Source organism: Herpailurus yagouaroundi, unplaced genomic scaffold, assembly GCF_014898765.1.
Source record: "Herpailurus yagouaroundi ecotype Mexico unplaced genomic scaffold, PumYag 196, whole genome shotgun sequence".
NCBI lineage: Eukaryota > Metazoa > Chordata > Mammalia > Carnivora > Felidae > Herpailurus > Herpailurus yagouaroundi.
This window is the reverse complement of record NW_024412427.1, coordinates 34,046,763-34,074,000: the sequence shown is the minus strand read 5'-3', so window position 1 is coordinate 34,074,000 and position 27,238 is coordinate 34,046,763. Positions and strand designations below refer to the sequence as shown.

General features: G+C 40.8%; 1 long non-coding RNA gene across 1 annotated transcript; it reads left to right on the top strand.

The window, feature by feature from the left end:
* The first annotated feature begins 5,087 nt into the window (after positions 1-5,087).
* On the top strand, positions 5,088-21,511 carry LOC121012018 (uncharacterized). The gene is made up of 3 exons (XR_005781919.1): positions 5,088-5,192; positions 17,246-17,282; positions 21,176-21,511. It is a non-coding gene; the product is annotated as an uncharacterized LOC121012018 (long non-coding RNA).
* Positions 21,512-27,238: the final 5,727 nt, after the last annotated feature.

Sequence of the window (27,238 nt, the reverse complement as noted above, 5' to 3'; positions counted from 1 at the left end):
ACAAAAGTATAGTTTACTTTGTGCTTTTTTTAAAACTGGGGAAAGTGAAGTTTTACTTTTTGGCTTTTTTTTTTTTTTGCAATAAAAATTAAAAATCAGACAATTTTCCAATAGGTGATCCAAAATAGTAAGTGGAGATCAGAATACCTCAGGGTCCCTCTTCTGTGTGGGTCATCCCAAAGTCAACAGAGAAGGCAAACTCTACTGTGGTGGACATCGGGATGTGTCCTGGGGTCTTGCTTTCAGAGCTGAAGGCCTTACTCTCCAGGTCCTGAAGAATACTGTGTGGGCTAAGGCCATGCCCTTTTCCAAGGGCAAGTCCTACCCAGAGCCTGATTAACACTGAGGTCAAGGCTCAGCCTCCTTGCCCCAAGGGGAACCACCTTGAAGGCCAGCCCAGCTCCAGAACTCCCCACGGGGACAGCTAAAAATTTTTTTGGGACTCCCTCTGCCAGATCTGCTTCCTTCTCTTTCCTTTCCCAGCTGGAGATCTCACTCCCTGTTTAAACATCCTGCTAGTTTCCATTACAGTGTCCAGGAATCCAACCTGCAACATCTGTAGATTTTATTCTTACAAATCCTATCAGAAGGAGCCACGCTGGAGACTAATATTGCTCCTTTAAGTGGGTGGAAGCGGTCAGCATTCCCTTCCCTTCAGCCTGAATAGGTAACGAGGCCTTTTATATATATATATATTTATATATAATTTTTATTATATATTATATAATTATATATATAACATATAATTTTTATATATTATATACCTTTATATATATAATGCATTTTTATATATTATATATTATATATTTATATATATTATTTATATATATAAATATATATTTTCATTTATTTATTATTTATATTTTATTTATATATAATTGTATATAAAATATAATTATTTATATATATAATTATTTATATTATATTATATATAATATATATAATATATAATTAAAATATATATAAAACATATATATAATATATATAAAATATAATTATTTATATATATATAATTATATATAATATATATAATTTTCAAATTGGTTTCCATACAACACCCCTTATCACAACAGGTGCCCTCCTCAATGCCCATCACCCACTTTCTCCTCTCCCTCACCCCCATCAACCCTCAGTTTGTTCTTAGTACTGAAAAGTCTCTTATGGTTTGCCTCTTTCCCTCTCTGTAACTTTTTTCCCCCCTTCCCCTCCCCCATGGTCTTCTGTTAAGTTTCTCAGGATCCACATATGAGTGAAAACATATGGTATTTATCTTTCTCTGCCTGACTTATTTCACTTAGCACAATACTCTCCAGTTCCATCCACATTGCTACAAATGGCCAGATTTCATTCTTTCTATTGCCAAGTAGTATTCAATTGTATATATAAACCACATCTTCTTTATCCATTTGTCAGTTGATGGACATTTAGGCTCTTTCCATAATTTGGCTACTGTTGAAAGTGCTGCTATAAACACTGGGGTACAAGTGCCCCTATGCATCGGCACTCAGGTATCCCTTGGGTAAATTCCTAGCAATGCTATTGCTGGGTCATGGGGTAGATCTATTTTTAATTTTTCGAGGAACCTCCACACTGTTTTCCAGAGTGGCTGCACCAGTTTTCATTCCCACCAACAATGAGTGCAAGAGGGTTCTCATTTCCCACATCCTCTCCAACGTCTATAGTCTCCTGATTTGTTCATTTTAGCCACTCTGGCATGAGGTGATATCTCAGTGTGGTTTTGATTTGTATTTCCCTGATGAGGAGTGATGTTGAGCATCTTTCCAACTGCCTGTTGACCATCTGGATGTCTTCTTTAGAGAAGTGTCTATTCATGTCTTCTGCCTATTTCTTCACTGAATTATTTATTTTTGGGTGTGGAGTTTCATGAGCTCTTTATAGATTTTGGATACTAGCCCTTTGTCCGATATGTCATTTGCAAATATCTTTTCCCATTCCGTTGGTTGCCTTTTAGTTTTGTTGATTGTTTCCTTTGCAGTGCAGAACGTTTTTATCTTCATGAGGTCCCAGTAGTTCATTTTTGCTTTTAATTCCCTTGCCTTTGGGGATGTGTCAAGTAAGAAATTGCTGCGACTGAGGTCAGAGAGGTCTTTTCCTGCTTTCTCCTCTAGGGTTTTGATGGTTTCCTGTCTCACATGCAGGTCCTTTATCCATTTTGAGTTTGGTTTTGTGAATGGTGTAAGAAAGTGGTCTAGTTTCATTCTCCTGCATGTTGCTGTTTGAAAATGTGAACAGACCCATAACTGGTAAGTAAATTGAATCAGTTATCAAAAATCTCCCAACAAATAAGATTCCAGGACCATATAGCTTCCCTGGGGAATTCTACCAGACATTTAAAGCAGAGATAATACCTATACTTCTCAAGCCATTCCAAAAAATAGAAAGGGAAGAAAAACTTCCAGACTCATTCTATGAAGCCAGCAATACTTTGATTCCCAAACCAGACAGAGACTCAACAAAAAAAGAGAACTACAGGCCAATATCCCTGATGAATATGGATGCAAAATCCTCAACAAGATACTAGCAAATTGAATGCAACAGCATATAAAAAGAATTATTCACCATTATCAAGTGGGATTCATTCCTGGACTGTAGGGCTGGTTCAATATTCACAAATCAATCACTGTGATACATCACATTAATAAAAGAAAAGATAAGAACCATATGATCCTGTCAATAGATGCAGAAAAAGCATTTGACAAAATTCAGCATCCTTTCTTAATAAAAACCCTCGAGAAAGTCGGGATAGAAGGAACATACTTAAACATCATAAAAGCCATTTATGAAAAGCCCATAGCTAACATCATCCTCAATGGGGGAAAACTGAGAGCTTTCCCCCTGAGATCAGGAACACGACAGGGATGTCCATTCTCACTGCTGTTGTTTAACATAGTGTTGGAAGTTCTAGCATCAGCAGACAAAATGAAACCAAACGCATCAAAATTGGCAAATATGAAGTCAAGCTTTCACTTTTTGCAGCTGACATGATAGTCTACACAGAAAACCTGACAGACTCCAAGAAAAGTCTGCTAGAACTGATACATGAATTCAGCAAAGTTGCAGGATACAAAATTAATGTACAGAAATCAGTTGCATTTTTATACAACAATAATGAAGCAACAGAAAGAGAAATAAAGAAACTGATCCCATTCACAATTGCACCAAAAATCATAAAATACCTTGGAATAAACCTAACCAAAGATGTAAAAGATCTGTATGCTGAAAATTATAGAAAACTTACAAAGGAAATTGAAGACGATACAAAGAAATGGAAAAACATCCCATGCTCATGGATTGGAAGAATAAATATTGTTAAAATGTCAATACTACCCAAAGCAATCTACACATTCAATGCAATCCCAATCAAAATTGCACCATCATTCTTCTCGAAGCTAGAGCAAGCAATCCTAAATTTTTTATGTAACCACAAAAGACCCTGAAAAGCCAAAGTAATATTGAAGAGGAAAACCAAAGCGGGTGGCATCACAATCCCAGACTTTAGCCTCTACTACAAAGCTGTAATCATCAAGACAGTATGGTATTGGCACAAAAACAGACACATAGACCAATGGAATAGAATAGAGACTCCAGAATTGGACCCACAAAAGTATGGCCAACTAATCTTTGACAAAGCAGGAAAGAATATCCAATGGAAGAAAAGACAGTCTTTTTAACAAATGGTAATGAGGCATTCATTTGAACTGGATAAGTAGGAGAAGCATTGGGTTTGCATTTAGAGACCATTGTGTAGACAAAGAAATCCATGGTTAAGATGCCTGTGTCCTGGGAGGCACACAGGACTGGGAATGTGAGCAGAAAAACACAGGTCCTTTCCCACCTGACGCACCTCAGCAGGGGCCAAAATTAGTGGTATGCAGTCAGTGGGGAAGAATAATGGGGTCCATGCCCAGCAACTCTGACATCAGCTCCTTCCTCATGGTGCTAAGCTATTGCTGAATTCCCTTGAATTTCATGCCACTCCAGGTGAAGAACAGCTTTTCTCTACTATTCTCCTGAGGTCAAGATTGGTCCAGAGAGGGAAGAAAATAATATCTTGTCAGAAACAGTCCTAGAGGGAACTGCCATTTCAATAAGCCTTAGCTGTTGTTACAGTCAGATGTGGGACACCCGGAATGCTTGTGTTTCTGAGCTTCTTGTGTATGCATTTCATATTTGCATGTTTTGTGAACATTTGAGATGTGTCAATACAATCAAGATAATCTCCCCTCCTTTTGGAAAGGCGTTATTAATTTGGTACCATATCTTGAAATGAATTCCATTTAAAACTGAAGGATAAGGGGAAAAATATCTGAGGAATAAGGTAAAATATATATACATATAAAACTGAGAATGGGTGCAGGCAGAAGGGCAGGAGCTGTGAGCAGAACTTCTTTCACCAGAAAGTTCTTACTCCTTAGCATGCCTTAGGATCTCTGGAGGTCTTATTAAAACACAGATTCCTGGAGAAACTCCTGGTTTCTGAAGGAGCCGGTCTGAGGCCTAGGTAATACTGATGTGGCTGGTCCAGGGACCACACTTTGAGAATCAATGATTTAAGGCATGAGTTGCAGCAAGGAGTATGGCTTCATTTAATGGAACATATAAAATGACTTTCTACAATGTGAGAGACATTAGGACCCTAAGCATGCTATAAACATGAATGAATAAATTCATTTATTCCACTTCCTTGTTCTTTATTTCAATATGATCACAGTCAACCCACCTAGCTCTCCAGATGGTTGGGAAGATGAATTCCCATGAGGAACCCCACAGCCCACATGGGGCATTTGCAAAGCCTTTGTAGCAGAACCTCCCAGAGTACATGATGGCTTTCTTATGCTTTTACAATAAACCCAATGGACACCTGCAGTCTCTGGCTCTGGTGGAGCCTGTTTCTCCAGGTTAGAGTATGCTTGTATTGCAAATCGAAGGCACCAGAGATTCTTATATTCTATCTTATATTTAGAGATTTCCATGACAATGGCTCTTGTTATGAACTGTGTAAATGAGTGTTAGCCTTCTTGGTCTTCCCTCCATTCTGCTTCAGTGAAGTCTGTTGTGTCTGATGGTGTTGATGCCCTGCCCATATCCGTTTGGCCCATAGGACGTCATCTGAAGACAGTTTCTCTACATATGGAACGCTTCTTCTGCAAGAGGGTGTACTCTGAACAGAGGTATGTGTTCCCTGGTGGGTGGGGTGGTCAGAGTGCTGCAGAGTTTACAATCCTAGAAGAAACCCTCAATCTAAGAAGGATAGGCATTGGTGGGAAAATAGGCCAGGTTTCCTTCCCCTAGTGGGACAGTCCTGAAGTGGGTTCTGCATAGTTTCTCACTGGGTGCCCTGCTGGTCGGGCTCCAGTCATCCACCCTGCTAACCTGACAAATAATAACACATCCTTTGCTGGCTCTCATCCTTCTTTGTCACTTCTCTCCCTCATCCTGTTTCCTGGGATCATGTTCCAAATAAACATTCTGTACTCAAATTCTTGACTTAGGGGCTGCATGCAGGGGGTATCCCAAACTCAGACTTCTGTCTCCACCCCAAGAAATGAGACTAGGCACAGCACAGATTGGTATCTCTCTCTTGATTCAATCCACTCACTTTAGCAATTACAGGAGAATGTCAATATCAATTAATATCAATACATCAATTTGACCTCCACTATTTGCCCCAAATAGTCATTTGAGTTGCTGGAATAATTCAGATAATTTTTTCCCCCAAAATCACAGAATAGTTTTTTCCTCTGTCCCTTGGGTGCAGTGAGATATATTTGTCTCAATGTATGCTTAGTCAACAGCTTTGCTCCCTTTCAAAACCAAACCTTGTATTCTCAACCAACTGCATGGGGCAGAGAAACAAAGATGGATTTTCTTTGTAGTAGAGTCAACTTTAACTTTCTACACAAGTCTGTGCTCAATGAGCCTGGGGTGAAATGGATTATGCAGAGTATAGACTTTGGTCATGCTTCGTGTATGAAAAGCATTTTAAAAAGTAGAGGCTGATTTACCACAGCCCATACTCATTATGTTAAAACTGATAACGTTATTTGAACTGGATACTCCACATTCTAACATCCAGGCATTCTGAAATCATCAGCTTTTCCTCCCCCTGGAGAGTTTTCAGATCTGGGGCAAAGCTCTACGAGGATATACAAACTCTCACGTTTCTTCATGGGGTAGTTAAATGTGGAACACATTTCCTTTGGTCACTGTATTTACTTGTGGTATGTGTGTTATCTGCTGAGCTGCTTTTCGGGGCTAGAACTCATACTGTCTCCATCTTTACTCCCTCCAAAGCTGAGTGGTCTCTAGTACATAGTAGATGACCAATAAACTTGAGGGAGAATGAACAATTTCCTTAAGAATAAAACCAAGCCGCAAGGCATAGGATGCAGCATGCAATCATAAGCAGCACGTTGATCCTAAAACATGGGCCACTCACTCTGATTTTCCTGGGGTTCTAATCATCTGTAGGTTGTTATGGTTCCAAGATGAAGAAGCCAGTCAGTCAGCTTTTGCTTCCTTATCTGTAAAAAAAAAAAAAAAAGGCAATAAAATGTGTCATCATCCAGTATGCCCTTGTTGTTTTAAAGACAATTGGATAAAATCTTTAAAGGTATTTTGACTCTGGCCAACAGGAGATATATGAACATGTGGAGAACTGTGTTTTGAATGTAGTATCTTTACTGGCGATGTCTTCATACACGAGCCACAGTCATCAGTAAAATTTTCATGTGCTCAATGCCTAGAAAAAGCTCTGCTCTTTAAAGGCTCAAAAATTTGTTTATTTATTTTTGAGAAAGAGAGAGACAGAGCATGAATGCGGGAGGGTCAGAGAGAGAGGGAGACCACAGAATCCGAAACAGGCTCCAGGCTCTGAACCATCAGCACAGAGCCCGACGCGGGGCTCGAACCCACGGACCACAAGATCATGACCTGAACCAAAGTCAGACGCTCAACTCACGAAGCCACCCAGGCACCCTTAAAGGCTCAAAATTTTAAAAGGTCTGTCCTTTATAAGCCAGGCTTCAAAGATGTACTTTTTATTTGCTTGTTTTCAACTACTCTTGAAGGACAATGGGATACTCACAGTTTATGTGGTGACAGCTACTTGTGTGTTCAAGAGGGCTGGCTGTACCCTCGCAGCACAAATCGAAAAAACATTTTCAGCAAGTTAGAGGCAAAAACAGAAATTCAAGGGGTTTGGCTATTTTGCGCATGGGAATGGGGCAGCTTCACAGAGTCAAAGAACAGGTAGCAAGAGGGTTTTAATTTGGTTTGTATTTACCCTGAATGCATTCTGTTGACTCAGGAGCTACCTACTGTTAAGACTGGTAGGTGGGTTTTTCCATTAAAAAAAAAAATCTGTCAGGGAAACCTGCATTTTAGTTGCTGAGATGTAAATATCAGAATACTTATCCTGTGTGTAAATCTTTAAGTTTTGAGAAGAGACTAGCCCATTGCTGTGAGAGCAAAATGGTTCATCCTTAGTACACATTTAAGGGAACAAAAAACATATTCAGTGTAGTTTTGTTTTTGTTGTTTTTTGTTTTTTACTTTATTTTTCATTTTTCTGGTTGGAGGAAAGATAACACCTGGGGAAGGGGGGCTCACCGGCCTCAGTAATCACACACCACCCCCTCGGTTCCCCAGACACTCAGGCAGATGATGAACAGAAACACAGAGGACCGAAGCTGAGGGGAGGCTCAATACCAAGCCCTGACTGGGAGGGGGTCGCAGCCAGGGGGCCAGGCGGAGGGCAGCCTCCAGTTCTAGGTCCGGCTCTGTGGGCACTTGGAGGGGAGCTTGGAGCCAATGGGCTCATTAGTACCTGGCTAGGGCTGCAGCCGCCCCATGGCAAATACCGGCTATCAAAGCCCTGTCAGCACTCCTGAATGGGACAAAGAAAAGGCGCATTAATGATTAACTCTGCTAAAAGCTCTGGCTTTTGTATTCCCATGGTGCCTGGCCTATCTGGCTGCCATGTGACCGGCCCGGGCCATTTTCTCGCAGATTGGGGAAAGCTAGTGAGCAAACACAGGTGGTTCGGAGCCGGCCCCGCTGTCAGGGACAACCGCGGACAGCACCAGCTATGCCTGGCCAAATTAGCTGTTCTGTTTGCCTCCAGTTTTGCTTCCTGGTGCTCTCACTTTCTAAGTCGAATGTCATTTTGCGCCCATTTTCAACTATTCACAAGAGGTGCGGAAAGGGAGAGGCCCCCCCGGAAAATGGGAAAGGGAGACACACCGTGTCATGTGCTTTGAACACCCCTCTACCCCCACCCACAATAACATTTGGTGACCAAATGCAAAGCCTGGGTAAACTAATTAAAAATTCTCTGGTCTTTAACCCCTGGTCAGAGCAAATATATTCTTCTCAGAGGGAGTTATTTTAGTGATCCATGACAATGACGTCATAAGCCCACGCAGCGGCCCCCTGGGCTGGGCGCCCTAAGGTGGGGTATGGAATGGGCTGGCCCTTTGAAATCCGCCGTGGCCCTAGTGGCCACCTACAGTAGCGCAAGGGTAGAGTGACCTTGCCTAGTCCTGGTGGAGAGTCAAGGTCCCTCTAGTGGCATTATTTGTTTAAATGCATTTCTTCCTTGGCCTACATCGGACAGACTTTCTTTTTCCTGTTCAAATATTTATATGTGCGCATTATTGCTCGCTGCTGCTTCAACTGCTCCCAATCACACCAGCAGCCATAAAGCACAGATTATCAGGGTCAGGTGATAAAGGCCCCTTGAGTCAACACCAGAAATGAACAGAAAATGAAATAAAGTTATAAAAAGAGGACAGCACAAATGTCTACAAAGAGTATATCAGCTTGCAGATATGCAAGCAATTAGCTACAACAGGAAAGACATTTTATCCAAACTATCACTACCACTGACACAGATTACCAGTGTTTGATATTTAAATACAGCGTTCTGCGGAACTCCCAGTTAAAGAAGCAAAACAAAACACAACCCTGCGAGGTCTTTCTACTCAAATGCATTTCAGGGTTGGTGAATATCAGGTCAAACACAGCTGCGGTGTGTGGGGTCCAGCTGACACTGACCCCAGAAGAAATGTGAGCAGCCTCTAGCCCTCAACCGCCAATCAAGGCTACTGTAATCTATCAGTGCCGCTTATTGTCCAGGGTGGTGGGAGTGTTTATTCTGTATAGTCCCCTTCGTTCCTAAACTTTGATTTTTTTTTTCTGATGAAGACTTGGTCGCCAGTCAGTACAGGCACCCAATGTCAGCAAACAACTTTAAGGGATCATTACTTTTTTTTTCAGCTCATACATAATTGGCTTTCCCTTGCAAAAGCTTGCAGACAGGTGATGTCACTCTTGCCTGAATTACTTAGAACACAAAATTGTAGTTCAATAAGCATCCTCCAGTAGCCAAACCGGAAATAAGTGATTATGAGGAACACAATTATGAAACTGGCATGAAGGAACGTTCTGATGCGGCTGAACTGAAAAATCAGCTATTGGTGTATCTCCAACGATTTGTCTTCCCTTTTGTGTTCTTTTACAATCTAAACAGATATCATTGTATTCCTTAAATTCTTCAAAGTTACAGGTACAGAGAAAGTGTCCTGTAACACTCACTGATAATATGCAGTTATGGCTTAAATAATGATTCCTGATTGGTTTTAGTCTGAAAACTAGTCTTTTCACACATCTCTAGAAGTTTTCAAGTTATTTATTTTTTGAAAAATTCAATACAAAAATAGGGGACAAAATAACACAAAGAAACAAAATACATGGTAATAATAATAATGATGATGTTGCTGATGACATTTAGCTTTTATATGATTCTTACTCTGTGCCAGACATTGTTCTAAGCACTTTTCATATATTTATTCCTATGATCCTCACAACGAACTGTAGGGCATGTGCAGTTGTTATCCCCAGTTTGCAGAGAGGGTAAGCAACTTTCCCAGGGACACATAGCCAGTTGTAGTGGTTGGGACTGAAATCCAGGCAGTCTAGTTCCCAAAATAGATAAGTTAGTCTTCTTCCCACCTCTGCCCCTCCATTACCAAGTGTTCATCAGGATATTTTTCTAGTTAATAATATTTCCATATAAAAATATGTACATGCATATTGCATATGCATTTGTTATTTTAAAACACAAAGTCTGGGCATTAGGGTTCAAACCAACTGGGGAGTTTCTGAGAAACTGTAGGACATGCCCCAGAATCATCCTACCAAGGGTATTGATTCCCTAATTCCCTGCCCTGTTTGATTAGTTGTTGGCACCTCAGAGTTTCCAGCCTGCCTCAAATGCATCCCCACACTCTCCTGTGGCTAGAGAATTCCTTCAGGCAGAGAGAGGGTGGAAGCATGTTTGGATCCAGGCATGTCTGGATCCTTTGCATGTGACCCCTGGGGTGGGCTACCAAGATACAGGAGGAGCACTGACAGGGTGTGCTACAAATTTCTAAATCTCTCTGATCATCAACAGAAGAAGAGTTTATCTTTCTGAAGTGATTGCTCTGAAGAATTCTGCACTCACTTAAATGTATGTGTTCTGGTTAGATTTTTAAAAAATCAAAGACTTATTTTCATTCCCTGTGGTCCAAGCAACTTTAAGCATACAGAATATGTGGCTGAAGAGTAAACAACATATCAAGGGCCAGATGCCTATGCTCCAGGGATTGGTTCCTGATATGTGCCATATGGGACAGTCATGGACAATGAGTGTCTCAAGGTCAACATTCAGGTTATTTCATGCCTGTTCACATACTAGGACCTGCTTGTAGTAGGCCCTTTATAGGTTTGGTTCAGTGAATAAGTGAGTGAATTTATGAATGGATGAACATTTGAATGAACAAATAAACCATGGGTGCCTAGTAGGTACTGGGAAGAAAAGGGCAAAAGAAACATGGGGGATGTGGAAGAGAATGGAAATCCAAGACTGAATAGGCTAACTCTTCACCTATAGACTTTATGAAAGATCCCAATCTTGAGAGGAGGCCATGTTTAGAAGGCAGACCTCAATAGCATGTAACAGAAGCTGGACTTTCCCATTTTACCACTCTAATTATATTCAAATGTTTAATTAATTAGAAAAAAGCAGAGAGAATATTTATTTCTTGCTCCAACAGTGAAAATGGATTACTGACCTACATATTTAGAGAAAGCCAGGTTGTAAGTCATATATGAAATCTCAGGTCATGTGCTAAAAACTATCCACACACACACACACACACACACACACACACACACAAAACCCTTTTCCTTTTTCCTTCAAATTTTCAATGATTTAGCAAAAATGAAAGACTGTCAATGTTTGTCTACGTTAAAAAAAAAAGATATCAAATCAAAACCTGGAAGAATAGGAAACTAAGTTTAAAGAAATCAGAAAAAAGAAAATAATTAGGATTATAGTGAAGATAAATAAAATAATGAATACAGAAAAAAAAAAAAACAGAGAAAAGAAACAAAGTCCCAAGTGAGTTCTATGAAAAGACCAACAAAACTAACAAGGCTTCAGTTAGGCTGACCAAGGGGGAAGGAAAAAAAAAGATTGAACAGCACCATCAATCAACTGGATCTCTTTGATATTTATAGAATATCAAACCCAACAACAGTGGAATTAATACACATTATTTCCAACTGCCCATGAAACATGTACCAATTTTGACTATATCCTGGACCATTAAAAAATCTCCATAATTTTATAAGAATTTATATTATACAGACTATATTCTTGAGCCACAGTGAAGTAAAACTAGGAATAAGTAACATAACAAGAAAATCTCTAAATGTTTGGAAACTAAACACACAGTCCTAAATAGTGTATGAGTCAAAGAGGAAGTCTCAAGTCCTCAAACAGACAAAAACCTGAAATGAATAAAAATGAAAATACAATACATTTGTGTACACAGCTAAAGCAGTGCTAGGAGGGAAACTTATAGCATTAAATGTACACATTATAAAAGAGTTAAAGTCTCAAATTAATAAAATAAGTGTCCATCTCAAGAACCTGGAGAAAGGAGAGAAAATAAGTTCAAAGCCAGCAAAAAAAGAAACTAATAAAAATAAGAAATTAACAAAATTTAAAACAGAAAACAATACAGAAAATCAATGAAACAAAGGGTGGATTCTTTGAAATGAAAATAAAACTGATAAACCTCTTAACAAGATTACAAAGAAAATAAAGAGAAGACAGAAATTACTAGTATCAGGAATGAAAGAGTCAATATCACGGCAGACCATGCAGACAACAAAATGATGGTAAGGAAATACTAGAAACCGAACTCAAAGCACATAAATTTGACAATTGAACTGAAATGAATGGATAAATTTATTGAAAATCACAAACTATCACAATTCCCCCAAGATGAAATAGATATTTCAGTAGCCCTATTACTATGAAGGAAATTGAATTAGTGATTTCATTATTACCCCCAAAAGAAATCTTCAGTCCCAGATGGTTTCACTGGAGAATGCTTCTAAATGTATAAAGAAAAATTAGCACTAATTCTAAACAGTCTCTTCCAGAAGACAAAAGAAACACTTCTTAATTCATTTTATAAAGCTAGCATAACCCTGATGCCAAAACCAGACAAAGACTTTGCAAAAAGAAAACTACATATCAAATCCCTCCTGAATACACACACACACACACACACACACACACACACCCTTAAATTATTAGAATAGAATACAGTAATATGTAAAAATAATTATATACCATGACCATATTGGATATATTCTAGAGATACAAGGCTGGTTCAAGATTTAAAAATCAGTGAATCTAATTAACCATATTAACAGTCTACAGGAGAAAAATCACATGATTATACCAATCTACACAGAAAAAAGCACTTGACAAAATTCCACACCCATTTAGGATAAAAACTCTCAGAAAAATAGGAATAGAGGAGTACCTCTTCAACACGACAAAGACCATTTACATAAACCCACATCTAACATTATACTTAATGGTGAAAGACCACTTTCCCTTGAGACTGGGAGTAAGACAAAGATGTTCACTTTTACTTATTCAACATGGTGCTGGAATCTCTAGCACATGCAATAAGGCAGGGAAAGTAAATAAAAGGCATACATACCAGAAATAAATAAATAAAACTATCTCTATTTGCAGATGACATGATTATGCAGAAAATCCCAAGGAATCTACAAAAAAAAAAAAAATTCTACTAGAACTAATAAGTGAATTTAGCAAGTTTGCAGGATACAAGAGAAACACACAGGGGCACCTGGGTGGCTCAGTCACTTGAGCATCTAACTTTGGCTCAGGTCACGATCTCACAGTTCGTGGGTTTGAACCCCGCATCGGGATCTGTGCTGACAGCTCAGAGCTTGGAGCCTGCTTCAGATTCTATATCTTCCTCTCTTTCTCTGCCCCTCCCCTGCTCATACTTTGTCAATCTCTCTCTCAAAAAATAAATAAACATTAAAAAAATTAAAAAAAAGAGAAACACACAAAAAGTAGTTGTATTTTTATATACAGTACTAGCAATGAACAAATGGACAACAAATGCAATACCATTTATAATTGTTCAAAAAAGCAAACTGCTTATATATAAATCTAACAAAACATATACAGGACTCATGCTTACAGCTATATAATTCTGCTGAAAGAAACCAATGAAGATCTAAATAAACGGAGAATACATACTGTGTTCATGGATTGGAAAGCCCAACATGGTAGAGTTGTCAATTCTCTCCAAATTCACCTACAGGTTTAATGGAATTCCTAACAAATTTCCAGCAAAACTTTGTATACATATATAAGGAATATTCTTCTAACATTTATATGGAAAGGCAAAGGGACTAAAATAGCTTAAAGAATTTTGAAAAACAAGAAGTGGAAGGAATCAGTGCACTGGATTTTAAGACATTATTTTTAACTACATAATCAATACTGTGTGGAACTGGCAGAGAGATAGACGCATAGACCAATGGAACAGAATACAGAGCCTGAAGTAAATCTACATAAATATGCCCCAAAGAGTTTTGACAAAATTACAAAAGTCATTCAATGGAGAAAAGATAGCCTTTTCAATAAATGGCACTGAAGCAATTGGATATCCATAGGCAAAATATGAACCTTGACCAAGTCTTAACCCTTAGACAATTATGGGCTTCAATGTAAAACTATACAATTTTTGGAAGAAAACATAAAACAAAATTGTAGGCATTTATGATGAAGTAAAGACTTTTAGACTTGATAGCAAACACATGATCCATAAAAGGAAACTTTTAGAAATTGGGCTTTGTCAAAATAAAAAATTTTGCTTTGTGGAGGACCCTGTTAAGAGGATGAGACAAGCCACAGACTGGGAAAAAATACTTGCAAATCACTTATCCAAAGAGAACTAGTATATAGAATACGTTAAAAACTCCCAACACTCCACAGCAAAGAACTATACAATCATATTTAAAACTGGGTACAAAGAGACATTTGATGGATATACAGATTGCAAATAATAACATGGGAATTAATTAAGGATTAGGGAAGTCATTACCCATTAGGGAAAAGAAAAATTGAAACCACAATGAGGAATAGTGCCAATACCAAACACTGGTTAAGATGAAAAGAAACTGAATCAGTCTTATATTTCTGGTGGGAAGGTAAAATACCATAGCCAGTTTGGGAAACAGTTCACCAGTTTCTTTCAAGACAAAAGAAACTACTACCATATGACCCAGTAGTGCTCCTGGACATTACCCCAGAGCAGTGAAGACTTATGCTCACATAAAAATCTGTGCACAAATATTTATGAAAACTGCATTCAAAACAGCCCGAAAGTGAAATAACTTTGATACCCTTCAGTGAGTGATTTTTTTTTTTTTTTTTTTTTAGAGAGAGGAGGGGAGTGGGAGCAGGGGAGAGGGGCAGAGGGAGAGAATCTTAAACAGGCTCCATGTTCAGCATGAAACCTGACATGGGGCTCAATCCCAAGACTCTGGGATCATGACCTGAGTCAAAATCGGGAGTCAGATGCTCAACCAACTGAGCCACCCAGGTGTCCCCACTGAGTGAATTGTTAAATAGGATGTGCTACATCCATATCATGGAGTACTACTCAGCAATAAAAAAGGAACAAAGTACTGACACATACAATAACCTGGATGAATTCTACAGAATTATACTGAAGGGAAAAAAATTAAATCTCCAAAGGTAGCATAAAGTGTCATTCCATTTATAAAACATTCTTGAAATGACAAAATATAGATTTCAGAAGTGGGGGACAAATTAATGGTTGCCAGGGGTGAAGGAAAGGGTGAGATGGGAAAGACACAGTTTGCCTGTAAAAGGACATCATGAGGGAGACTTGTGGTGATGCAAATGTTTCAATATTGACCATATCAATGTCACTATCCCAGTTGTGATATATTATCCAATAATTTTACAATTGGCTAAGGAGTTCATGCAATCTCTTTGCATTCTTACAACTATATATTAATCTACAATTATTATAAAGTTAAAGTTTGAAAAAAAAAAGCCTGTGCCAGGTTTTAACAAGGGTGACTTTTGAGTTTTTAAGCCAGATTGTATCTGAGGAAAAGCAGGAAAAAACAATTGTAGCCAGTGATCCTAATGCCACCCATTGGTTCTCCAGGGACCCATAGTTACAAACTCAAAGGCTTCCTTCCACATCAGTTCCCTTAAAAAATAGATAACCAAGGTACTCTCCCGAACCAAAAGAGCAAACTAAGAAACTGTTAAATTTTTTTTTCAACGTTTATTTTATTTTTGGGACAGAGAGAGACGAGCATGAACGAGGGAGGGGCAGAGAGAGAGGGAGACACAGAATTGGAAACAGGCTCCAGGCTCTGAGCCATCAGCCCAGAGCCCGACGCGGGGCTCGAACTCATGGACCGCGAGATCGTGACCTGGCTGAAGTGGGGCGCTTAACCGACTGCGCCACCCAGGCACCCCAAGAAACTGTTAAATTTAATGATACAGTAATTTGTCTGAAAAACATTTGGTCAGGTTAGTCACAGTATGTAACTAATCATAAAGTAACCTCCTTAAACTATATTTAAACTACATTTAATAAAAATATCCTTCTCAGGATGCATAATCACGATTTTAAAATACAGATTATTTAATTTACCAGTTGTATAAGCTCAATAACCACATTATTAACTACAGGAATGGATATTAACAAAAAAACAAAAGATCAGAGAAAGAGCTGGAGCTGAATCAATGCATATTTATCCATGTATTTATAATTAACACCCCAGGGGCGCCCAGGTGACTCGGTTAAGCATCCAACTCTTGGTTTTGGCTCAGTCATGATCTCAGGGTTGTGGGATCGAGCCCCATGTTAGGCTCCAATCTGGGCATGGAGCCTGCCATGCCCTTTGCCCCTTTCCCTGCTCATGTGCTCTCCCCTTCTCTCTCTCTCTTAAAAAAAAAAATATATGTTTATATCCCACAAACTTCTAGATAGAAATTGAGGCAATCTTAAATATTAAAACATTCTCACACCATAGCTACTCATCAATATGTCTTTTGTAAATGACACATCAAGCCAATATTGTTGGTTTCCCCTGCCTTTCCATCATTGGCAAAAATAGAAAAACAAAAACAAAAGACAGAAACAAAGCAAAGCTTCAAAAAATGAAAAGTTTATTTGCAGCCAATTTTCCAGATGATGAATAATGTAGACATCTTCAGTAGGGACTCTGCACTTGGAAAATGCCACTTCCTCCAGCTCTTACGCATGGTATGGTGGATTCCAGATCTCACACTGTAGCAACTATTTTGCTCCCTGATTGGCTCTCCCAGGAGGAGCATCACTAATACTCACACCCACTCTGGGATATGGTCCTGGCTTCTCCTTGGCAGAGAGGGTCCCACACTTTCTAGTAGTCCATGGTGCTTCATAGCCCAATGAACACAAGGGGTCTCTTGAGCCCCACAAAGGTTTGAGTTCCCAAGGGGAGCCTGCTCCCTTTGTGAAAGTGTAAGGTAGGGAAGTGATATGGTGTTAATCAATACACCCAGTGATAAATGTTTATCTTGAGCAGAAAGCAAATAAAGGCAGGCTAGCCAGCCCTTTATTGCCTGCACAGTGGTTAGATTCACCGTCAGTGGCTGGAGCCTTTTCCAGCTCATGTGGCTTAAAAGTTTATCAACATTTTTCTTTTTTTCTGGAGGACAGGTTGGGAAAGATTTGCCAAGTCTAGTATTTATTTACTGTAAAATTTTCACAAATGTATAGTTGCTTTTATTTTTTTCCCAAAGGCACAGGACCAACTTTGGAAAACCTGCTTGTGTTAAGGTAAGCCCCCAAATCCCGACCATATATGGAAGAGGTGGGGGGATTTAAGACTAGTGCAATATTCTCACGGAAGGCTCTCCTGTCTATATTCTTTGGGTACCTCTCAGGTACCTCCCAACTTTATAGGACTCTAGTTAAGAGCTGGTTAAAATGGATTGTTGAATCCTCAGAGTTTGTGATGCAGTGCATTTGGACAGGGGCCCAAGAATGTACATTTCTGACAAGTTTCAAGCTGATGCTGATGCTCCTGGTCAATGAACCCTACTTTGAGAACCACTACTTTAACCTGCCATCCTTAGGTTTTCCATATTTTACATCAGTAGTTTGACTAATGTTCTGAGAATAAGCACATTAAAACCCTGCGTTTTTTCTGAGCAAAGCAGAATTTCTGGGCCTTGAGGAAAAGGTGGGAAAATAATCCAATTGTTGGAAGCAATTGGAGTAGCCATCCAAGGTCAAAAACCAAACATAGTTAGCATGGCTGTTCACTAGAGGAAAAAAAAAAAAAAACAACAATTGGCCACCCTAAGAAAAATCAGAGGCCCCAGCGTAGTGTTTTGAATATTCCTTTTGAGGATCCCCTGAACTTTGCGAAGTTCAATAAGAAAGCCAAAGCCATGCCCTTCCCCATTTATTTGGGCAAGTAAATTCTAACTTAGCCTGGGGCATAAATAAGGTCAGCAGGAGGATGTTGAAAAGCTGGCAGTTTAACTATACTAGTTTACTTAACTCAATAACCCTTGAAACAGAGGGTGTTATCTTGATGTTAGGAAGAAATTGACTCAGTCAGCATTGCCTTGTCTAGATATGGCAGAGCCAAGATGGAGCTCAGGTAGTCAGATGCCCATTCTTTTCGATACAGTATATTCTCCTTAAAGATTACAATTACCCAATGGGCATTTGTCCCACATGGATAAGTCACTGCATGTGGGACTCCTGGAAGAAAAAGCACGGCTTTGGGTGAAGAAGCTTTCTGCTCTTGAAGCAATAAAAGTATCCATTATAGAACAAGGACCTGCTAAAGGGATCCTGGTGTTGCCACAGATTGATTTCACATGTTCCAAAAGGACTTCATCCAACATCGCAATTAGAGTTGACCTCAGATTTATTCTAACTCTGGAATAAGCAAGCTGAGGGCTAAAAGCAATTCCCTCTGACTCAAAGAGGAGATAGTCCTTATTGAAATTAGCCATACTGACATTTTCAGACATTATCATGAATGCTTGTGACAGAGGCTGTTTTTATTCCCTGAGATCCTTTCACCCCTTGTCCACAGTAATATTTCCCCAGTTTTTAGCAGGGCCCTTGGCTACTCATGGAGAAGACCACATTCCTGAGCCTCCCTTGGGGCTGGGCAGGGCCATGTGACTAGCTAGGCCAATAAGATAAAAGCAGAAGTGTGGAGCCACTTTGTGAATCCTTCCTTCAAAGGCAACTAATCCAGCCTCCTGCCTAAAAACAGAATATGGTTTGCCATCTTGGATCATGAAGACCAGGGCCATAGCTTAGAGATAGCTGATTAGTGAGCTGTCAGGAATTTATGGAGCAGATTTAGATTTTATGTCTGAGGGAAATGAATTTATTTCTTGTTTCATTGTGGATCTCTGTTACTTGTGGTCAAACCTAGTCCTAAGTAATGCAAATACATAAATCTTTGGCAGATTTGAACCATGATTTTTGTATTTGTTTACTTTGGTGCACGAGAATGTCTTGTTCCAAACATACATAGGGCACATACACGCACACAATTACAAGAGAGGTTGGTGATCCTTAATCATCATTTGGATGACCCATTTCTTCTGCCAGACTTTTTTTTTTTTTAATTTTTTTTTCAACGTTTTTTTTTATATTTATTTTTGGGACAGAGAGAGACAGAGCATGAACGGGGGAGGGGCAGAGAGAGGGAGACACAGAATCGGAAACAGGCTCCAGGCTCCGAGCCATCAGCCCAGAGCCTGACGCGGGGCTCGAACTCACGGACCGCGAGATCATGACCTGGCTGAAGTCGGACGCTTAACTGACTGCGCCACCCAGGCGCCCCTCTGCCAGACTTTTTAATGCCTATATTAAAAAAAATTTTTTTTTTGCTATGTCTAGCACAAAACTCGGAAACAACAATATATCATCATTTATATGTTAATTTCATTTAAATAAATGACACTGTGAACAAAGTACATCTCTGCAGTGCATGGAAAACATATGGGTGTTAGTCTACGAGGGGTTATTAACTTTACACTTCCCATCTGGAACCCATAAAGGATCTGTTCTCTGAGATAGTAAAGAACCAAGGTCACACTATAACTTCACATTTGCAGTAAATAAGAAGGCCTTCTGATGTTTGAAATTAGGACTTACCACTCCTATAACAATTCTGAAAAGACACAATACTGCTTCCTAGACTCCCGTTTGCACAAAGGCCCTGACGTAACTACAATCTGTGTGTATTAGGAAATTCTAACATGAGTTATGACATCTAAAAGCCATTTGAAAAATTACTGAAATCCAGAAAGTTGTATTTAATCTTCATAATCTTATCAACGATATACTAATCAGTTCTGTTATTAGCAAGTCAACTGTCAGAAGGAAACTGTAGTAAATTATGTACGTGCCACGCTGTTACACCAACAGTCAACTTTGAATGCCAGCACACTTTGAGTTTTAATATTTATGGCAACAACCCTGGCAAATAGAAGTATTCCTGCAAAAGAAAAAAATCCGAACCCCCCCTCACAGATCTTAGGTTTTAAGAAAATTTGTAAGAATATGAAAGTAGATGGATTGGAAGAGAAGCTTAGTAACCTTGCTTTGGAACTTGCTAGGTTGGTTCACATTCTGCTTTACCACTTACTAGCTGAAGTAGATGTGGATGCTGCTGATACTCCACTCAGACCACCTTGGCTACCTTCTCTGTTTCTGTGTCCTCTCTCCCAGCCTTGGTGTCTTCTGCTTTCAACAGCCCCAAATACAGGACTCTTGTTTGGTGTCCAGTTCCTAAGCAGAAGCCACTTTGCCCATCTGGCAGACAGAACCAGAAACGCCTGGTAGTTTTACATGCTCCCAGAATGGTCCCTAGCCAGCCAACTAAGGGTGGGGGAGAATGGATTCCACTTCCTGTTGGGAAAAACTGAGGGGTAATTTACACCTTGGAGTTCCCCTGTCAGATCATGAGAGAGAGCACACTATGTATGGAACTTTTCCTAAATCTTGTCCTTGGATCTTATTCTTTCTCTTGGGAGTGTTTCCTTATAAATTGCTTACTTGTGATTCCTTTTGTCAGGATCTGCTCCTGGGGCACCTGACCTAAAACAGTGGTTTTCTGAAGTTTGGACAAGTTATTTCTCTTTGTTTCTTCCTCTGAAAGCTGTAGCCAATGACTATCCTCACTTTGTGGTGCTTCTGTGAGGTTTAAAGATCACTTAGCCCGCCTCTGGCAGGTGTTTGGAGTACAATCAGTGTTATCCAAAAGGGATGCTCGCAGAGGAAGGTATGCCACCATTTTGTTCATCTTTAACTCACCCCTTCCCCTTTCCCTTCAAAACACATACAGCAACTGGTGAAGTATGGTCGACTACATTTTGTTCATGCCCTGCTCTGGGTTATCAACTCCTCAGGGGAGAGATGGCATCTAGAGTGTGCCATGATCCCAGTTTGCCTGGGACTGTCTCAGTTTTAGCACTGAAAATCCTGCATCCCTGAAACCTCTGTCTTGCACAAATCAGGATGGTTGTCACCCTATACATTTTTTTGTTTCTAATTGTGTCTTACCATCTAAGCACACACATGGGCATAGACTTGATACTCAATACATACTTGATGCAGGAAGTATCAGTGAAGTATTGATGTATGAATACCCATGACATTTCCTGACAAGCCTTTTGGTCTGTTTTCTCTAGGAAGGTGTTTGTGGGGACCCAAAATAATCACAAGAGTCCTTGAAAGTGGAAGAGGAAGGCACAAATGGGGAGTTCAGAGGAAGATGTGACTGTAAAAGACAGACACAGAGGAAGGACTCAAAACTCCACCCCTGCCATGTTGGCTTTGAAGATGGGCAAAGAGGCTGCCTCTGGAAGCTGGAATGGGCAAAGAAACAGATTCTCCTCAGGCAATGAATGGCCCCCTAGAACCTCCAGAGGCACAACAACCCTGCCCATATCTTGATGTTAGCCCCATGAGGCCAATGTTGGACCTCTAACTTAACAGAAATGTCAGAAAAGAAATCTGTGTTTTAAGCCACTGTGTGGTAACTGGTTGCAGTAGCCATAGAAAATGAAAACAGACCCCTTTCAGAATCTACAGAAAGTGACATGTACGGGATGCCTGGGTGGCTCAGTCAGTTAAGCATCCTACTTCTGCTCAAGTCATGATCTCCAGGTTCCTGGGTTCAAGGCCGGCATTAGGCTCTGTGCTGACAGCTCAGACCCTGGATCCTGCCTGGGATTCTGTGTCTCTCTCTTTCTCTGCCCCTTCCCCGCTCATGCACGTGCACGCCTGCTCTCTCTCTCTCTCTCTCTCTCAAAAATAAATAAACGTTAAAAAATTTTTTTAAAAAGTGACAGGTACTTCTTGCAAGGAAAAAAAAATGCATTCAGTTTTAGGAATTTCCAGATGATGGACTCCAGGTAAAGGATTTCAGTTCGGATGTCAAGGGCTATATTCCAGATGGAAAACAACACGCAGTGAACTCTAAGAAAGACTAAATGCTGCTGGCCTCAGAACATATGATTACTGTGTGGGTACCGCAGTTACGGAAAGCAAGAGTCTGGAGTGAAAGCCACGCTCCACATATTGAGGTGCAGGCTTCGGCTGCAGAGGGGAGCAGAGGGAAAGGGACCAGCTTGAGTTCCTCTCATGTCATACTGGGGTATGTCTTTCCAGTTCCAAATGTCCAGTTTCAGCTTTGAGAACACTGCACTGGGCACCGGCAGGGCTAACAAAGATGTAATGGGCAGGGTGTTCTGGTGGTCTGGCATTCTGATGGGGACCAGCACTACAGAGGCTCGGCATTCTGTTCAGGATGGGCATATTCAGACTGGAGGGTTCAGAAAAGTCTTGAACAGCATCCCCTGGGGTATTCCAGGCACAGACCACAGTTTGGAACAGAGGCCCAGGATAGGAAGGCAATAGAAATGGAAATAATATCCTTTGAATATATTCTGGAAATAATGAGATGGCTATTTAAAAAATGCAACAAGGGGCACCTGGGTGACACCAGGTAAGCACCTGACTCTTGATTTTGGCTCAGGTCATGATCTCACGATTGGTGAGTTTGAACCCTTGCATCCAGCTCTGAGGTGACAATGAAGAGCCTGCTTGGGATTCTGTCTCTGCCCCTCCCCCACTTTGCAAGCGCTCGCACGCGCGTGCTCTCTCTCTCAAAATAAATAAATAAACTTAAAAAAATAAATAGAATAAAAAGTAGAAATGCAACAAAATATAAATATAACTCAGAGTAGGTGACATCCTTTCAGTGCTTCTGTGTGTGTAATGCTCACTTACCCTAAGTGTGGTCCTTCGATGAGGCACAGATCTCCTCCCTGCACAAATTTCGAAGCATCTGACCCAGTTGTCTTCTTGCCACATTTTAATTTTGACTACAGAAGCTTTTAAACATTTCCCCTCTTCTTTCTCAAATAGTTGGCTCTGATTGATTTTAAACATTTAAACATAGGAAGAGTCCTGTCCTTTTGGTGTTTTTAAAGAAGTATTATAGGCTCTAAGGAAAATTTTATTACTCAAGATTGTTTTGAATAATGCTGCCCCTATTTGAAACAGAATAGTTCCCCACAATTATTGCTATAAAGAAACTACTACCCATCTTACTGTAAAAGTTGTCCTTGTTTATTTAAAACCAGTACAAATTACTGTGTCTGTGAAATACAATAAATCAAATGAGTAAAAATACATTGTAAATTACTTAATAGCCTCACAAATGTTAACTCTGTATTCGTATTTATGATTAAGTAAAAGTAGGTTATAAAAAAAATCTACTGGGGCGCCTGGGTGGCGCAGTCGGTTAAGCGTCCGACTTCAGCCAGGTCACGATCTCTCGGTCTGTGAGTTCGAGCCCCACGTCGGGCTCCCAGAGGGCTGATGGCTCGGAGCCTGGAGCCTGTTTCCGATTCTGTGTCTCCCTCTCTCTGCCCCTCCCCCGTTCATGCTCTGTCTCTCTCTGTCCCAAAAATAATAAATAAACGTTAAAAAAAAATACAAAACAAAAAACTTAAAAAAAAATCTACTTTAATTTTTATTTTTTTGTTTTTATTTTTTAAAAGTTTATTTATTTTGGGAGAGAGAAAGAGAGAGAGAGTGCAAATGGGGAAGGGACAGAGAGAGAGGGAGAGAGAATCCCAAGCAGCCTCCACACTGTTACTGCAGAGCTCAATGCAAATCTCAATCCCATGAACCATGAGATCATGACCTGAGTCGAAATCAAGACTTGGGCACTTGACTGACTGAGCCACCCAGGCACCCCTTCAGTAAATATTTTTATATACCTGAAAATTTTTTCCAAACTTCCCTACCAGAGATTGACGTTTCCCTGTAGTTTCTTCTCATGCTTCTTCCTGGGAAGATTTTGGGTGATCTTTTGTGATTTTGTGTCATTTGTGTGGTGACATTTTTTTCAAGGTCTGCCTGGCACACAGTCCCCACATAGCTCCTGGCATGAAGGACAGGTGATGTCTGTGTTCATCACAGAAAGAAACTTGCACAGCTGGTCAGATCTGCTCCAGCTATGCCCTGTTGTCTAGTATGGAGACCTGGCCAGGTACAGCCTGGGAGAAGAGGTAAAGAGGGGTCCCAGGAGTGGGTCTGGCCTACCTAAGAGTGACAAAACACAGGTAAGGTTTGCAGTGTCCATGATGGGAATTCACATGCAAGTGATAATGTATTAAAAAGTATTCCCAGGGATGGTGAGTGGGTGGAAGAAGTAGAGCACAAAGCAAGAAAGTCAAGCAGGTGTGTGATCTCAAAATTGTTCAGAAGGTAGCTTCAGCCTGACCCTGAGGGGTATCTGGTGCATAATGTGTGTCTCAGAATTTTCCCTCCCCAAGGCAAGACCACTGGCCTGCTGGGGCAAAGGTGTGGTGGTGTAAATTCCCAGGCACTTCTACTGTGTGCGTGATGGGGGCAAAGTGTTTCTGGTAGCTGAGGGTGGAGCCCCAAAGAGAACTTGATGCTGCCATCCCACCTTGGAAATGAGCACAGCAATCCTCCTTAATTCTATTTATCATCTATTCCTGACATCATCCTGGGGCCTGATGCACACACAGTACAGCTCTGGGGGATTACAATCAATGCAGACTTTGAGCCTCTTGTCTCCTTAACTTGATCGTAAACAACCATACAGAGTAAAATAACAAATAAGAGGATGTCAAAAAAATGGTGTGCTGATCTCTTCTTGGCCAATCATTCTCTTTGTTATAATGCTGTACCATAGACTTGAAATAGGGATATCCTGAACCTTTTGCAAACAGACATATCAGGAAGTTTAAACTCAACTTAGATTGCTTGATTGGACCATTCCATTGCCAAGAATTCTGAGGCCAGGTGTGAATTTGGAGGACAAGGTGGGTGTGATCGATTAGGAATGTCTGCCAGGTGTGAGTTCAGAGAAAATGGGTGTGTTCAATTAGTGATGTCTGCCAGGAGCTCAGAAACAGGAAGGGTGGGCCCTTGGACCAGGTAGATTCTACCTCTGCTTTCCTCTTGTCAAAGCTCCTCAGGACAAATACACCTTAGTCTGCACCTTTAGCTAAATGAGTTGGTCAAGAACACATTTCCTTTTCCTTTTAAAAAGAAAAAAAAAAAATCTCTCTTTCCCTCTTTCTCCCTCCCCTCCCCATTTTATCTCATTTTTGTGCTTATAGGTTTTTATTCTATAAACACTTTGCAGTCTTTGTGACATGGACTCATTCAGGACATGTTTACAGTACTTAATGACATCTCCCTGAGAAATAATGAGAATGCCTTTAAAGGTTGTCTCCTCCAGTGCGTGCAGAGGGACGGCTCGCCAGGCCTGCAAGATGAGAGCTGAGGGTCTGGTGGGGGAAAATTGACTTAATTTCTTTTCACCACATGAAATGGAGTGTCTGGGTGATCTGACCTAAATGCATGGCCTAAAAACCAATTAATTCTGAATTGTGAATTTGTGAGCGCGTCTAGCTGTGTGTGGAATTTCCGATGAGGCAGACAATGCATACCTGGCTTATTTGCAAAATGTGAAGATTTTTCCACATAAATATACCTAATGGTCAGTGATTAAAGCACAGATTCAATCACTTTGCATCTTAGCTCCAAGCCCTGAGGCAGCTCCCCATGACCTTCCCATAGAAATCCAAGTCCTGACCTGGCTTTTCCAGCCTTCAGCAGCTCCAGCCTCCCTTCTGTTTGGTTGAACATCTCCTCTGGGTCCTTCATTGCTTCCATCAGAGGGGACTTTTGAGTCCCAGGACCCGATGCAGAAGTTCGTTTCCTGCCGTAATGATTTTGAAATCAGGATGTGCCTCTCAGTGAGTACACAGTCAGAAAGATGGTGAGGTGAGTCTGTGGATGTAGGAAAATGGCAGGCTCACCTTCCCTAAAGGGCCTGTGGAGTCCCCACTGCTGTGCATTTACTTGTTCTATGTCCTCCACCTGTTAAATTAACTCCAATGTTATCATATTCAGTTTAATTCACCTAATGTTCACTGAGGCCACCATGCCTGTGACACTGAATTTGTTTTGGGGAAAAAAAAATTAACCAGACATAAAATCTGCTTCTATGGACCAAATAAGAAAAAATTGGGATGGAGTATAAATAACCATAACACAAAGATGTGGGGACCAGTAATAGAGCTGTAACTAAACCAGTACAAGAACACACAACAAGGAGCTGGTGGTGGTGGTGGTGGTGTGTGTGTGTGTGTGTGTGTGTGTGTGGTGGGTATATGTGTGTATATTGTATGGGTATGGTATGTGGGTTGATGTGAAGGATTTGTGTGTGGGTGTGTGGGGGGATGTGAGGGGTATGTAGTATGTGGTATATATGTGTGGTATGTGTATTGTATGTGAGGTGTGTGTGATGTGTGTATATGTGTAGTGGATGGTATGTGTGTTTTATATGCATGGGGTATGTGTGAGGGTTTTTTGTGTGTAATCTGTTAAGGGATTTGAGGAGTGGATGGTGTGGTATGTGTGTGTGTATTATGTATGTGATGTGTGTGTGTGTGTGTGTGTGGAGGGTGGGTGTGGTGTGTGTATATACAGTATGTGTGTGCTGTGTATGTTTGTGTGTGTGTTTTGGGGGTGGGAGGCAGTCTTTCTTCATGGAAGTTGTGGAGCCTAAAAAATAGGATTTCTCAGTCAGGTGAGGGGGGCAGTTTTTCTGGAGGCCGACAATCTGGAAGGCACCACAGGAAGCCAGGAAGGAGCTGGGGAGTCAGTGAGGAGAGCCGGCTCCACATGGTGAAGGGTTCCAGCTGAGAGGCAGGAGTTGGGGATCATCCTGGGGGAAGCAGTGCACCTGGGATGTCTGAGAGCCTGAGAGAGGTGGCTGCTCAGGCACAGGCAAGAAGAGGGGCTAGGGGGCAGGAGGGGAGTGTGGGGGAGTCAGGGAGGTGGTCATGGCCATCCTCCAGAGGTTTTCAGTCTCAATTTAGGGCTGCAGGTGTGGGAGAAGTGTGAGGAGGGGCTCTCAAAACTCTGGTCTTATTTCCTTAGAGCAAGGGAGCTCACTCCTCCAAGCCACCCCCAGCATGGAGGAGGATCATGTGTGTAAGGGAGACCTTTGGAGCACAGATTTGAGACATTCCATAGGGTCCCAAGCAGACACCTGCAGCAGTAACCACTCAGGGGGGTACTCTGTCCTGCTTCTCCTCCTTTTCTCTCTCACTGTCCCCTTGCCACACTCCACCTTTCTAGGATCACCTCTCCAATAATTATAGACACCAAGGCCTTGTCTCCAGCTCAGCCTTGGA